This window comes from Mobula hypostoma, chromosome 21 (assembly GCF_963921235.1).
Source record: "Mobula hypostoma chromosome 21, sMobHyp1.1, whole genome shotgun sequence".
Taxonomy (NCBI): Eukaryota; Metazoa; Chordata; class Chondrichthyes; order Myliobatiformes; family Myliobatidae; genus Mobula; species Mobula hypostoma.
The window spans coordinates 30,295,369-30,311,392 of NC_086117.1; the positions used below are offsets into that span (position 1 = coordinate 30,295,369).

Sequence of the window (16,024 nt, forward strand, 5' to 3'; positions counted from 1 at the left end):
CGGTTTGTGGGTGCAAAGGACTTTGGTTCGTTACCCTGTACCCCCAGTAAGTTCTCCACGATGACTCTGTCTAGCTCGTGCACCACTACATGTGAATTCACTCACCTGCTCACGAGTTCATAAGTCTCACATTTTCTACCACAGTCACAAAGAATGGGACTGAGCGCCACACTTCCTACACTGGTTTACTGGTCCAAGCCTGTGCGCACGGACTCAACTCAGAAAAGCTGGCAAGCACAAAGGCTCAGTTTGCAACACGGAAATGTTTGCCATTGTACACAAGTCGAATAGCCCTTGGGCTTCCCCCCTCCACATGGTCCCTAAGCCCAATGGTAGTCCCCGTCCATGTGGCAATTACCACCACCTTAACGAGGCCACCACTCAGACCCATTACCCAATCCCACATATTCAAGACTTTTCAGCATGTTTAGCCGGAGATGTCATTTTTTCTAAAGTGTACTTAGGGAATCCTGGGTGCACTGAGGACATTGCCAAAACTGCTGTTATAAACCTGTTTGGCCTATTTGAGTTTCTGTGCATGCTGATTGGGCTGAAAGATGCAGCACAGACTTTTGTATGACAAATCGACTCTATTAAAAGACGTGGATTTTCCTTTCGTTCACCTGGACAACATTCTTGTCACCAACACACCCAAAACCAAACATTTACCACATCTCTGCACACTGTTCAAATGTTTAAGCCTACATGGGCTGATTATTAACCCTCCTAAACACCGGTTGGTGTTGTCTTCTATTGACCTTCTCAGCCACCACATCTTTGCAGAAGGAACAACATCCCTGACATCAAATGATACCGCTATTATGGACTTTTGCACTACCAAAGTATGGGAACAGTTTTAAGTATGGTGAATTTCATTCTGCAAGCTGCTGAACTTATGCTCCCCTTGTATAGTACCCTTAAAGGCAGTACCCCTAATCACATGCTTGCGTGGTCAGCAGACATGACCAGAGCACTTAACGATACCAAACAACCTCTTTTAAATGCGACCTTACTGGTGCACCCGCTCCCCAATGCACCAATAGCCATCACTACTGATGCCCCAGGCTGTGCTGTGGGTGCTGTGCTCAAACACAGCAGCAGTGCCACCTGGCCTACAATTCAGAAGTCACAACGGATATACAGCACATAGAAGGGAAAAATAATGCTGTGGCACACCATCTATGCCATGCACATCGGGGTTGACTATACCAGCATGGTAGCCAACAAAGCTACCAACCCAGAGGTCCAGGCTTACAGGATGGCAATCATGGGCCTGCGGTAGGCTGACATCAAGTTCAGGGACAGGTGGGATGTCTCAATCGGTCACCCTCACCCCACAGTGCCTGTAAACTGGAGGTGTACTTTTTTAACTCCATTCACAGCCTCTCACATCTGGGCAAGAATGCTTCACAGAAACCGGTTGCTTTAAAGTTTGTGTGCCATGCCCTTAGGAATTTTGCAGGGAGTTATGTAATGCATGACAGATGACAGATATTGTTCATAATAGAAGCTGTTCTAGATAATTCACAAACACCATCATTGAGTTGTTGCATTCACTTTAAGAGATGGTGTCTGGCGTAATGACATCAGTGCAAGGCGACAGCTTTTGGTTTATTCATAATGGAAGTGAAGGGCTGCGGCTTTTGTTAAGCACATAAAATGCCTCACGTGGTTTACTCACAAAATCCTCCAATAGTGTAGAACACAAATAGGATACCTCAGTCGCCAAGACAAAGAATACATCAATAAGGTGGTTATGGTACAACTTTACAAAGCATTGGTTTGACCACAGATGGAATACTATGTGTGTGGAGCAATGGTTGACACATGATAGGAATGATATACAATCGCACTGCAGAGATTGGAGAGGAGATTCACAAAGATGTTGTCTGAGATGGAGGATTTCAGTGATAAGGTGAGACAGGAAGAAGCTGAAGGGAGATCTGGCCAAAGTAAACAAATCATGAGAGGCAGTGATGGGGCAGGGGAACCTTTTCCTCACGGCAGAGGAGTATAAAACTGAGGACTTGGTTTCGGATAAAGGGGACAATGCTTAGAGGGTATCAAAGGAAGAACATTTTCTATCTGAGAGTAGCTGGAAACTACGACAGACTAACTGAATTTGTGGTGTGCAAGCTCACAGCGTTTAAAAGGTCTCAAGACAAGCACTCGAGTCACCAAGGTTTATAAGCCAATATTCAGTTGCTGAGAAATGGGATTAATATGGATGAGTACTTAATGTTTGCGAGGACAAAGAGAGCAGAAGGGCCTATTTCTGTGCAGTACGATTCTCTGATTCTGGAGTAGTGGGGGGGGGCGGTTGGAGAAAGAGGTGTAAAAATACGACGTATTTGTTATTTGTAGGTGGGTTGGAAATTCTAGTGAGTAAGGTACATCAAGAGAGGTTTTTACAAGCAATGCAATATAATATTAAATCAGGCCATTCTGGCCCGACTTAAATTGAATTCAAATGCTTGAATGTGTATGGTAACTAGGACAGATCGATAGGATTTTAGTGCATGGATTAAGTCATTGTGATATAACATCATTGACTGGTTCCAGAAGGTATGCAGGAAAAGATCATCTAACCTAATATGCAACATAGAAAGGGGGAAAACACAACTCAATAAGCAACTTGGATGACAGCTCTTCACCTTCAGAAAGAAGTGGTGCCGTGCAGACAAATGCTAAAGAAAGCCTGAGAAGTTTTGCAATGACCTAAACCATGTGCCAAACTCCTAACGAGTCAAACACCTAGCAGAAGGATATGAAATTTAGGATGGAAGAGGTGTAAAAATTGAAAGTATTTGTTTTATGTACAAGGTCATTAGCTGATGTTCCAAGAAAGGTGGTTGAGTTCAGAACACTTGACTCACTTATTAAAACAGCCAGATGGTGCCATGGGAAGATTAAAAAAAAATAGTCTGGGTATGTTGGAAGGCTAACATCAAACAAACTGAAGCTTTTCATCCAAACTTCTCATGTGATCTTATTGGGCAAGAAGACCTTCCCTTCTTCATGTGAAGCAAAAATGTAATTATGATTTTTCTTACATCAAATAAATGACAAACTTCTAGTACCACCAGTAACCAACTAAGTTCTGCAGTTTGCTGAGAAATTCTGTTCTTGTTGACTAAATGGTTCATTCCATTATGTTAATTCAAAGAACTATTCAATCAAAAAAGAAAACTAGGAACTCAGTCAGAGTGAGCGAGGAATTGGCTTCTCTAAGTACCAAAACAGCTCGAAGCCCTTTCCTGGAAGCCCTGACAAGACCCCTCACAAATTCCTGAAATGCTATCCAAGCTTTTCAACTTAACATCACGTTTGTGTTAAACATTCGAGCAAACAGTTAGTCTGTTTAACATCTCCCAAAAGAATTGAAGCTGAGCCTATATGTGTATTTAAAGGCTTGTTTTCATATGCATTTTTGTGAGTTATGAATTCAAATCCTCAAAACATTTCCATTTGCAGGAAAATATTATATATCTTCCACTCCACATATCAGTGATTGTAAACTAAATATGAAGGTTTTATTACCACTAACTTTAGCTCAATGTAATCACTGCATTCACAGGCAAATAATTGAAAACCAAAACACTTTGTCCAGTTAGGTAAAATATACAAATTCATCACAAGCAGTATTTGTATATAAGGTAAGGCTTTAGGTGCCCAGAGTACAATGATTCTGTTAATCTCTGCAGACCAGATTTCTGTGGTACTTAAAGCCTGTGAGTTAAGTGTTTTTCTTGGTGTTTAAGGATTCAAATTAACTCTAAAATGGTTGGGATCACATTGATGCTCTTTGAGCAAGAGATCGATTGAAAAGCATGGTCATGGGCTGCACAAGTTAAGAGGCACAATATTTAAGCCTATTTTCTGTTCAAATAGAGTCAGCAACTTAAGAAGGTCCCACCCATTAAAGTACCTGTCACTTATTTCCTTCAGTGCAGGTTTTAAGGGTAGCTGTGCAAAAGGTTACAATGAATGTGTTGAGAGGGAGGTAGAAGTCAGAGATGTTGAATGTACGTACCAAAATGGGGCAGAAGAATAAGGCAAGTGTAGAAAAGTAAAGCAACCCCACTATTGCCAAAATTCTCTGACACTGAAAGACTTGCTTATTTCAAAGGAGGTTAAAAATGATAAACAGTGGTGGATTGAATGAAAATTAAGGGAAACTGAAGATAAACTACAATTTGCTTCTGGATTTGGCAACTCTTTAGTTTGCTGTTCACATATTTTATCTTAGCAGCAATAACATTTTTTTCTCCATGCATTTTTTATTTTCATAACCAGTTTAGCTCAATATTATCTACTATGACCATCCCTAAATTGGATTTTGCAATTCAAGAGTGGATTGCATCCTAACGCTCGGGGGGTGGGGCGTGGGGGGTGGGGGGGGGGTTAGGAGACAGAATTTGCCATGACACCAATTAGTTACTGATATAACTTCCTCATCAGTGTGACCAAATGGCATAATTAACTCTTGACCCAGCCACCCCTCACTCACCCGCCACATCTCCGCTCAGTTGTCCAAATCCCCATGCTTGATCCTGACCATGCACTAATACCCCTGCACTGATACCTTAACCTGATCTTCAAAGTCTCAATTCTGCCCCAGCCCTTGTCACTGCGCACAATTGCGATGCCTGGAGTCCATGATTAGCTGTGTATCAGCAAAGCTGGTACAGGAGTGGCCTTTTTGCATGCTTGTACTAAGTGGTCCAAGGTGACAAATGAAATGGAATCATGCTACGGGGCACACAAGCATTGCCTACCTGCAGGGCTGGTAGAATCTGTGAAGATAGGCAATGGATCAATTGAGGAATGGTTCCATTTATAGGCCTGAGGGAAGGCAGACCATTGAGGAAGCAACCACTTCCCAGTTATAGTCAAGGTCAGAGACCAGGCTCCACACCTGCCCATATATACTTCTAATCATTGACAGCCCATCTAACTCACCACCACACAGGAGGTTTCTACTTTGTACCCTCCAATGCCATTCTTGTCATTGTAATCCTTACAAAAGTCAAAGGCATGCAAGCATATCAAAATCAATAACAGCTGAATTGAGGCAAATTTGCAGCCATTGGGCTGAGTTGCAGTGCAATAAAGTTGCAGTGCAATCAAAGCAAAAAGTACCAAATACTGGTCTTAAGGTGTTATACTTAAATGCACGCAGCATAAGGAATTGGGTGGATGATCTTGTCATACAGCTCCATCACTGAGATGTGGCTAAAGGATGTATGTCTCTGGGAGCTGAATGTCCAAGGATACACGGTGTGTCGGAAGGATAGGCAGGTAGGCAGAGGGGGTAGCGTGGCTTTATTGGTAAGAAATGACATTAAATCATTCGAAAGAGGTGACATAGGATCGGAAAGTGCAGAATCTTTATGGGTTGAGCTAAGAAATCGCAGGGGTAAAAGGACCGTGATGGCAGTTATATACAGGCCTCCTAACAGCTGCCGTGGTGTGGACTACAAATTACAACAGGAAATAGAAAAGGCTTGTCAGAAGGGCAGTGTTATGAAAATTGTGGGGGATTTTAATATGCGAGTGGATTGGGAAAATCAGGTCAGCACTGGATCTCAAGAAAGAGAATTTGTAGAATGTCTACGAGATGGATTTTTAAAACAGCTTGTTGTTGAGCCTACTAGGGAATCGGCTGTACTGGATTGGGTATTGTGTAATGAACCAGAGATGATTAGAGAGATTCAGGTGAAGGAACCCTTAGGAGACAGTGATCATAACATGATTGAGTTCACTGTGAAATTTGAGAATGAGAAGCCGAAATCCAATGTGTCGGTATTTCAGTGCAGTAAAGGAAATTACAGTGGCATGAGAGAGGAACTGGCCAAAGTTGACTGGAGAGGGACACTAGCAGGAAGGACGACAGAGCAGCAGTGGCTGGAGTTTATGCGAGAAGTGAGGAAGGTGCAAGACAGATATACTCCAAAAAAGAAGATATTTTCTAATGGGAAAAGTATGCAACTGTGGCTGACAAGAGAAGTCAACGCCAAAGTTAAAGCAAAGGAGAAGGCATACAAGGAAGCAAAAATTAGTGGGAAGACAGAGGATTGGGAAGTTTTTAAAAGCTTGCGAAAGGAAGCTAAGAAGGTCATTAAGAGGGAAAAGATTAACTATGAAAGGAAGCTAGCAAATAATATCAAAGAGGATACTAAAAGCTTTATCAAGTATATAAAGAGTAAAAGACAGGTGAGAGTAGATATAAGACCGATAGAAAATGACGCTGGAGAAATTGTAACGATTGATAAGGAGATGGCGGAGGAACTGAATGAGTATTTTGCATCAGTCTTCACTGAGGAAGACTTCAGTAGTATACCAGACACTCAAGGGTGTCAGGGAAGAGAAGTGTACGTAGTCACAATTATGACAGAGAAAGTACTCAAGAAGCTGAATAGTCTAAGGGTAGATAAATCTCCCTGACCAGATGCAGTGCACCCTCCTGTTCTGAAGGAAGTAGCTGTGGAGATTGTGGAGGCATTAGCAATGATCTTTCAAAAGTCAATAGATTCAAGCATGGTTCCAGAGGACTGGAAGACTGCAAATGTCACTCCGCTATTTAAGAAGGGGGCAAGGAAGCAAAAAGAAAATTATAGATCTGTGAGCTTGACATTGGTGGTTGGGAAGTTGTTGGAGTCGATTGTCAAGGATGAGACTACAGAGTACCTGGAAGCATATGACAAGATAGGCAGAACTCAGCATGGTTTCCTTAAAGGAAAATCCTGCCTGACAAACCTATTGCAATTTTTTGAGGAAATTACAAGTAGGCTAGACAAGGGAGATGCAGTGGATGTTGTGTATTTGGATTTTCAGAAGGCCTTTGACAAGGTGCCACACATGAGGCTGCTAAACAAGATAAGAGCCCATGGAATTACGGGAAAGTTACATACGTGGATATAGCGTTGGCTGATTGGCAGGAAACAGAGAGTGGGAATAAAGGGATCCTATTCTGGTTGGTTGCCGGTTACCAATGGTATTCCACAGGGGTCCGTGTTGGGGCCGCTTCTTTTTACATTGTACATCAACGATTTGGATTATGGAGTAGATGGCTTTGTGGCTAAGTTTGCTGATGATACAAAGGTAGGTGGAGGGGCCAGTAGTGCTGAGGAAACAGAGAGTCTGCAGAGAGACTTGGATAGATTGGAAGAATGGACAAAGAAGTAGCAAATTAAATACAATGTTGGAAAGTGTATGGTTATGCACTTTGGTAGAAGAAATAAACAGGCAGACTATTATTTAAATGGGGAGAGAATTCAAAGTTCTGAGATGCAACGGGACTTGGGAGTCCTCGTGCAGGATACCCTTAAGGTTAACCTCCAGGTTGAGTTGGTGGTGAAGAAGGCAAATGCAATGTTGGCATTCATTTCCAGAGGAATAGAGTATAGGAACAGGGATGTGATGTTGAGGCTCTATAAGGTGCTAGTAAGTCTTCACTTAGAGGACCGGGTGCAGTTTTGGACTCCTTATTTAAGAAAGAATGTGCTGATTTTGGAGACGGTTCAGAGTAGACTCATCAGAATGATTCCAGGAATGAGAGGGTTAACATATGAGGAACGTTTGACTGCTCTTGGACTGTACTCCTTGGAGTTTAGAAGAATGAGGGGAGACCTCATAGAAACATTTTGAATGATGAAAGGCATGGACAGAGTGGATATGGCAAAGTTGTTTCCCATGGTGGGGGAGCCTAGTACGAGAGGGCATGACTTAAGGGTTGAAGGGCGCCCATTCAGAACAGAAATGCGAAGACATTTTTTCAGCCAGAGGGTGGTGTATCTGTGGAATTTGTTGCCACAGGCGGCAGTGGAGGTTAAGTCACTGGGTGTATTTATGGCAGAGATTGATATGTATCTGAGTAGCCAGGGCATCAAAGGTTATGGTGAGAAGGCGGAGGAGCAAGACTAAATGGGAGATTGGATCGGCTCATGATAGAATGGCGGAGAAGACTCGATAGGCCGAATGGCCGACTTCTGCTCCTTTGTCTTATGGTCTTATGGACTGACAATTCATTTCATTCTAAACAGAATGTCCCAGCAGCTCAACACCCACTTTTCAATGCGCACTGTGTTTACCCACCAACCCATAATTTAAATGACTTCTCAGTAAAAATCAGCTGCTATTCCAAACAAAATGCTGACTTCGGCTGAATCAAAGTCTGGCACTTGGAAAAGAGATGGGATTTCAGATTTACATACGCATGTAGTCCATACATTCACAACAGTGATACCAGTCAGTCACCCAATGACAAGCATTCAACTGAACACAAATGGATGGAAGGCAAGAAAATCTGCAGATGTTGTAAATCCAAGCAACATGCACAAAATGCTGCAGGAACTCAGTATGCCAGGCAACATCTATAGGAAAGAGTAAACAGTCGACGTTTCGGGCCTTGGCCCTTCATCAGGGCGGATGGAATGTAAGAAGAGCTGGCTAGACTAGCATTTATTCCTCATCCCTATTTACCTCTGAACTGAACTATTTCAGAGGGCAATTAAAAGACAACATTGCCGTGCATCTGTGGCCTCCTATCGACAGCCAGGTATTGATGACAGACTTTGTTTCCAGAGCTGGATTGATATTGCATGCTGTTCATACCAATCAAATCATTACACAGTACACTGGGATAGAACAAGGTTTTAAAAAAAAAAGAACAACTCAGAATAAATTGTAACAGCTGTAGAGAAAGTGCAGTGCAGATAACAATAAAGTGGAAGATCTTATGAGGCATATTGTGAAGCCAAGTATTTGTAGAAGAGGTCCACATAAGAATCCGATTACAGTAGGGTAGAAGCTGTCCTTGAGCCCGGTTGTACGTCTTCCAGGCTTTTGTATGGAAAAGGGAGAAGAGAGAACATCCAGCATAGGTGGGGTGTTAGAGGGGGAATACAATCTTCTAAATCTGTGGCCTGTATCCCTCATGTCTGTTCCCCAACTGAGTATCGTGCCATGCATGGGTCGCACGTCATTGAAAGTTGCAGGATGATCAGTGAGGCAGGGAAAGCAGCACGAGGTACTGGGGAACATATTATGGTCAAGACTGAAAGCAATGATGCAACAAGAGAGTGTAGCTGTACAAATACTTCAACCAGAAGAATACAAGTTTAACAGATGTTGCCATTAAAATATCAAAGTCAGATCAGAGTCTCTTTCATTCACCTCATGGATTTTAGTCATAGTCATACTTTATTGATCCCGAGGGAAATTGGTTTTCGTTACAGTTGCACCATAAATAATTAAATAGTAATAAAACCATAAATAATTAAATAGTAATATTAAATTATGCCAGGAAATAAGTCCAGGACCAGCCTATTGGCTCAGGGTGTCTGATCCTCCAAGGGATGAGTTGTAAAGTTTGATGGCCACAGGCAGGAATGACTTCCTATGATGCTCAGTGTTGCATCTCGGTGGAATGAGACTCTGGTTGAATGTACTCCTGTGCCCAACCAGTCCATTATGTAGTGGATGGGAGACATTGTCCAAGATGGCATGCAACTTGGACAGCATCCTTTTTTCAGACACCACCGTCAGAGAGTCGAGTTCCATCCCCACAACATCACTGGCCTTACAAATGAGTTTGTTGATTCTGTTTGTTGATTTTAGAATCTTGTACTTCTTGATTGCTTGAGACTTCAATTCTTTTGAGGTAGGAAGTCCAAGGTCAATCAGCAGTTGGGGAGGAGTACCAAAGGTGCATTGTCAATGATGTGTATTCACTGTATCATCTGATCATTGGATGTTGTATTAAGGTCATTCAGCTCACATAAGGCACAATGGGAAGTGCCCAGTTCCACTGCATGTAAGCGTTGATTTCACTCAGAAATTGTGGCTAATTCAATTCACTCCTGGCAAAATTGATTTCAGATTACACAAGCAGCATCCAAGAGGACCACAAACTTGTCATAGGGTTTGGAGGCTTGTGTGCCTCAATAACCTTGCTGGCTGGAGTGAGGGCTCTATGCTTTGGCTCTTGGTAGGGTCACCCATGCCAAACAAGTCAAAGGGTAGAGACCAGACTAAGAGTGGTCTACTGGTCCTCGAAGTTCGGGCATTCAGCTCAGGGCTAACAACCCTGACTGGTAAAGCAAATTTTTTATGGAAACAGCAATAAAGAAGCCTTCTATATTTGAATGCAACAGTCTTCCTGAGTCTCCTCCAGGACTTGCATGACTGACAGCATTGAAAAGCAAGCTACTGATACAATGAATGAAGCCCTGAACACCTCCAGGGAACCGTCACAGCTGCTCCAAACGCCAGCAGCAAAACGGGCAGTAGAGAGAGAAAACCATGTATGGTGGAGTCCAATTCCTAGGGACTTTCTTGTGAGTTGCTCTCCGATATGTTACTAAAATAGAACAATCCAAACAATATTTGTTTGGAAACTAAATTCAATCCAGAATTTGAGAAAGAGTTGGAGAGTGATTCGAGGTTTCATCAAAAGCTTTGTTCGAATCCTTTGATAATCCTTTTGGCAATTTCCTATCTCAGAAAGTTGAGCACACAAAAAAAACACACTCACACAGATGAACTCTGGCACTGCCTGACAGCTAAGATGAAGGGATGGATTAGACAGATGAACGATTGTGTGAGTCAGTGGCCAGATAAACAATGTAGAGGTTTAACAGAAGTAGCAAGAATTTATTTGGGGTCAGAACATGAGATCTTCATCTTTTAAACTTGAGGTCTAAGGTTATCTACACAGGCATGAGAACAAGAAAAATTGATGGACTAATAAACAGACAGATCTTTAAATATCTAATAACAGAGCCAGAAAACTTTCCAATACAGAAAAGCACAATATTATTGATATTTTAACACATGCATGAATATGTAAGCTTCCTGCTACACAGTGAAATAACTCCAGCCAGATGAACTCCACAGTTTACATTTGTAAGTTGAGTACCATTGTTTATAAATACGATTGAGTAGAGTTTCAGTGTTCAGTTCAGATGTGACCTGACGCAGATACACTGAATTGAACAACACCTCTGATGCAGACTTGGGTCCAGACCATACTTGCCGTTTGCAGCCAGGAGATCAGAATGGAGAGATGATGGGAGTCACATCCCTGGTGGCAATGGTACACACTGAGGGATAATGAATGCATTGAAACAGACCTCCTTCAGGTCATGGTAGAGGCAGGGAGTGATAGAGGCTGATAAATTTGTCTTGCTTTTAGAAAGACACATGAAGGAAATGGAGAGATATCCCCATTGAATTGGACATGTTCAGCACAGACATCAGGGATGAAGGGCTTGTTCCTCTACATTCTACAAAGCCAGCAGCCAAGTCACCTTCCAGTGCTTAATGCTCAATATTTTGGGAGAAGCAGACATTAGAAATGGTGGTTATTTGTTGGAAACTCCATTAGGAATGGGGCTGAGGAAAGACAGAAGACAGGCTCACCTTTTGATTCATGATTTCTCCTTCGAAGATTTTATTACTTTTCACATTTCCTCCAAGTTTCTGTTCCCATGTTGACATAACAAACAGGCCACTATGAGTTACCTGTCTTTCTGCCAGATAAAGTTGCAGTCAAAACCCTAATGTAGTTATTAGAGCTCAATCTCTGTTTCTTGAAGGAGTGACCCAATTAAACTGTGAGGGTGTCTCCTTCAATGGCTCAAAGAACAATTACAAGAACATCTGCACACAAGTAATCCAAATCAACTTAACTGCCCACTTGCACCCTTTTGGGGAGACAGCTTTTAGGAACAGTAAAAGTAATGGGCTGAAAAATGGTAGATGGAATTTAATGCAGACTAGTATGAGGTGTTGCACTTTGGGAGGACAAACCAGGGTGGGACTTCCACGCTGAGCAGTAGGGGACGGAGGAGTGCAGGACAGAGGGATCCAGGAATACAGATTCATAATTCCTTGGAAGTGGCATCACAGGTCAATAGGGTCCTAAAGAAAGTTTCTGGCACACTGCTGTTTGCTGAAATTCTTTTCTGCATCTTGTGGCACATCGAGAGGCAACCTTGCCGTTTCTATGGCATTTTTGTCTGTTTTTATTTTATGAGGCTGACTTGGTAACTTGACACTCAACCCAGAATGGATAAAAAGTGTGTAAGGAACCAGCCGGATTCAAACCGGGGACTACTCACTTTGAAGTCTGGTGCAGATGCCACAGCCTCACCGAAAAATGTCAGTAAGATTGAAAGAGTTCAGAGAAAATTTACAAGGATGTTTCCAGAACTTGAGGGCCTGAGTTATAGAGAAAGGCTGATGAGGTTAGGACTTTATTCCTTAGAATGTAGAAGACTGAGGGGAGATCTGATAGGGGTATGCAAAATTATTAGGGGTATAGATTGGGTTAATGCAAGCAGGCTTTTTCCACTGAGGTTGGGTGAGACTGGAGCTAGAGGTCAGGAGTTAAGGGTAAAAGTTGAAATTTTTAAGGGGAACAGGAAGCTTCTTCACTCAGAGGGTTATGAGGGTGTGGAACGAGCTGCCAGAGGAATTAGTGGATACTGGTTCAATTTCAGAATTTAAGAGAAATTTGGAGAAGTACATGGATGGGAGGGTTACGGAAGTGCACGGGTACAGGTTGATGGGCAGATTAGTTCAGCACAGACTAGATGGGCCAAAGGGCCTGTTTCCTTGCTATAGTGTTCTATGACTATGACTCTATGAACCCATTGGTATGGAATCTCCTTCCACACCTCCGCCACCTCCCCCCCCCCAACCACCCCTTTTGGCAAAGAATGGAGGAATATGGACATGTGTACACAGAAGGGATTTAGTTTAATTTCCTAATGTGTTCAGCACAGATATTATGGGACGAAGGGCCTGTTCCTGTGATGTTCTGTTCTAAGAAACCAGTTGCATTGGTTAATTGTGGTTTTTAAATACAAGGACTTAAATCATTCAGCATTTAAACACCTGAACAGCCAGGTCACTGCGAAGGCCAATCATTTGAAGTTGCTTGTTCCTCTTGAATAAGTGGCTGTCATTCAAGAACTCATGAACAACAATACTGTACTAGATTTTGCTGTGAGCTCTGCCAACACTATGTGTTAGCCTGCTTCAGTAAATTTGATAGGCAGGAAGGGCATTAAAATTCACCAGCAAAGCTGTTACTGCCACAATATTCTCCAGAACCCGAAGTACAGACTTGGAAAAAAAGGACATTACATGTGGCAATGGGTGCCTGTAGCTGCAAAACCTCCCAATTTTTTTTCTCTGAGAGTAAGGAATGTAATTTTTGTAGTCTGGACTATTTTACTGCATTTAAAGTTGTCAGAAAGTACAGGCCTCATGTAAATCATGAGCACATCTATATGTACAATAGCTCATTGAATGTTTGACAATAAACAAGATTGACAATTTGCCACATACCTGAATCCATCTCTCATCTGACTTCCACTCAGATGCTTCCACACTTCCTTTAGACTGAATCAATCAATGTCTGGCATTAACATACACATCCTTCAGACTGAAACAATCGATCTGAACTCCCACTGCTAGAATCAACTGATAGCCAGCGTGATAATGTTATTACCGATGGATTTCATCCAACTGATTATTAAACAGACTTCTCTGAATGCGACAGTTGGTACTTCATTGATGTTTACAACCATTTTAATCTCAAATACCTTACTACTTTTATTCATCAGTGACAATGATTAAAATAACCCCACCCCCACCAAATCCTCCAGAAGTATATGCCAATTGCAAATAAAGGATACACATTTTGAACAGTTTGGTGTAAGCTGGACAAAGCTGTAGGAAAACTGTCTATTAATATTTCTCTGCATTCTCTCCTTTCCGCGTCCCACCTAAATTTCTAGCTCCTGTTCGAGATAAGTTCCTTTCAGAGAAGGTCCATGGAATCTCTGGTCTTAAAAGCAGAACGAAAAGCATTTGATGCCAGAAATTAGACCAAGGAAGAAAAAAATAAAATGCTCTCAAAACAATTTGTCAGTCAACCTGCATCTATGAAAAACATGAACAGGATTATGTTTTAGGTGCTAACTAAAAAATGTGAAGTTGTCCTTCCCCAGATATGCCTGAATAATAGGTCTTTCTAGCACAGTGTTTCTTCAGTCAATAGCTATAAAAATCTTTATTTTCTACTTGATTTGGAGATTGGATTTCTTCAACAGCTTTCTCACTGATCAGCCCGTTGAAGACCAGGAATTTGTGGAACAGACCGCTAAATGATTTAAAGTGTCAAACAGATGATAAACTCCTTGGGTAATGCTACACTAGAATGGTGGTGCTAGCTAATTGATAGGAGTGTTGTCTTTGAATCAGGCTCTGTGTTCAGTTCGTCCACCAAATACTTAAGGACAGAAATCATGTTTGACACTCGACTGAGAGGATAAAAATTTTAAAAATACTGCAGGTGCTGGAAATGTAAAATAAAACTAAAAATGCTGTTAATACTCAGCAAATCAGACTGCATCAGTTGAAGAAAAACATAATTAACCTTTCAGCCCTACCCTCCTGAATATTTCCAGCATTTTCTGATTTTTTAAATTTTATACTGAAGCAATGTTTCACTTAAAGAGATGTTAGATTTCTGAAGAGATATGCTCGACCAATTTTTTTCTGCTATTATGACTCACCTTTAGCACTGTTTATGAAAGTTGCATGTCTGTTATCTCAATGATCAGGGAGATAAACTAATATGTATGCCAGAGCACCAAAGCACACATTCTACCGAACTCTGTGGTGGTTTGAGATAACCTCATGGACAAAGAGAAAGATTTAGAGAGATGTTCAAAGCTTCAAAGTGCAGTATCCCTACTAACTCCTGGAAACCCTGGCCCTTAACTATTCAAAGTGGAAGAGAATTCAGGATGATATAGATCACCAGCCGGTGGTGTACTGGCATCAGCACCAGACATTGAGGGAAATGGTCCTGGGTTCGAATCTGGCCAGCCTCTTCATGCTTTCCATCCATGGTAGGTTGAGTGTCAAGCTAGCAACTCAGCCTTGAAAAAACAGACAAGTGCTAAGGAAATGGCAAAAAAAATACTGCCCAATGTGCCACAAGGTGCAAAAAGGGAACAATAACAAGAACTCGGGGCTATACATCTGGAACACACAAGGGCCCTGCATAAGCAACAGGTAGAAGGTGTCACCTCACAAGTTACTGACCCACCCACCCTACCCAATCTGTGGAAGAGTTAGTGGATCCCACATCGAACTCATTAAACAAAGAAGATCTTCATATATACGGCTATAACAATATACATACATTTAAAAAGGGAAATAGAACATGATCAATATTAGCAGCAGAATGTCTCCTAAAAGTACAAAACCATAAAGTAAGCAAAAAATGTAATGACAACTATCCTGACATCCTGAAAAATATTTAATTTTCATTCAACATTTCTAAAACACAAATTATTTGGCCTTTATCGCCATTGTTTGTGTGTACTTACAAGAGGAAAAATCTGATTGCTGCATTTCCTATATTACAATAGTCAAACATGGTTGAGAAGTGTTTCACTGATTGTAAAGTGCCTTGGCATGATGTGAAGTGCAAATCTTTATTTTTTTTCATTAAAAGCATGAGTGTTGTAAAAAGAAACAAAGCAGGAATCTCCATAGGTTTGGATTCCTGGGATAAACTGAGTTAAGTTTGGAGAAGTGCAATCAGTCATCATGTCAATGCTGTGAAGATGGAGAGGGGAACAGATTTGTATGAAGCAATGCATTTGATGCATGGGAGGTCCGAGCTAGGAATGTTCCAGGGATCATTGATTAATCGCTTAAACAGTTAACCTTTGCTATATTAGCTGAGGTAGAAAAAATCCTCGTTGGGTATGACTGGCTCAAGACTATGAAGAATGTTTTATTAGGCTAAATTGTTTGTAAAAGATTTGTTACATTGGTGGGTATTATAAAATAATTTACTATCTTCAGAGCAAGAACAAAGAGACTTGCTTTATTTTAAATCTGATAGTAGACCTCCATCTTGGAATAAACATTTATATTTTAGTGCTGTTGTAGGTTCAGAGTGCATCATCCTCTGACAGGCTTCCTGATCCCT

General features: G+C 41.5%; 1 protein-coding gene across 1 annotated transcript in view; it reads left to right on the forward strand.

Moving 5' to 3' along the window:
- Nucleotides 1-16,024, forward strand: part of LOC134359926 (pappalysin-1-like) — a 365,925-nt gene that overhangs the window by 318,032 nt on the left and 31,869 nt on the right. The window lies entirely within an intron of this gene.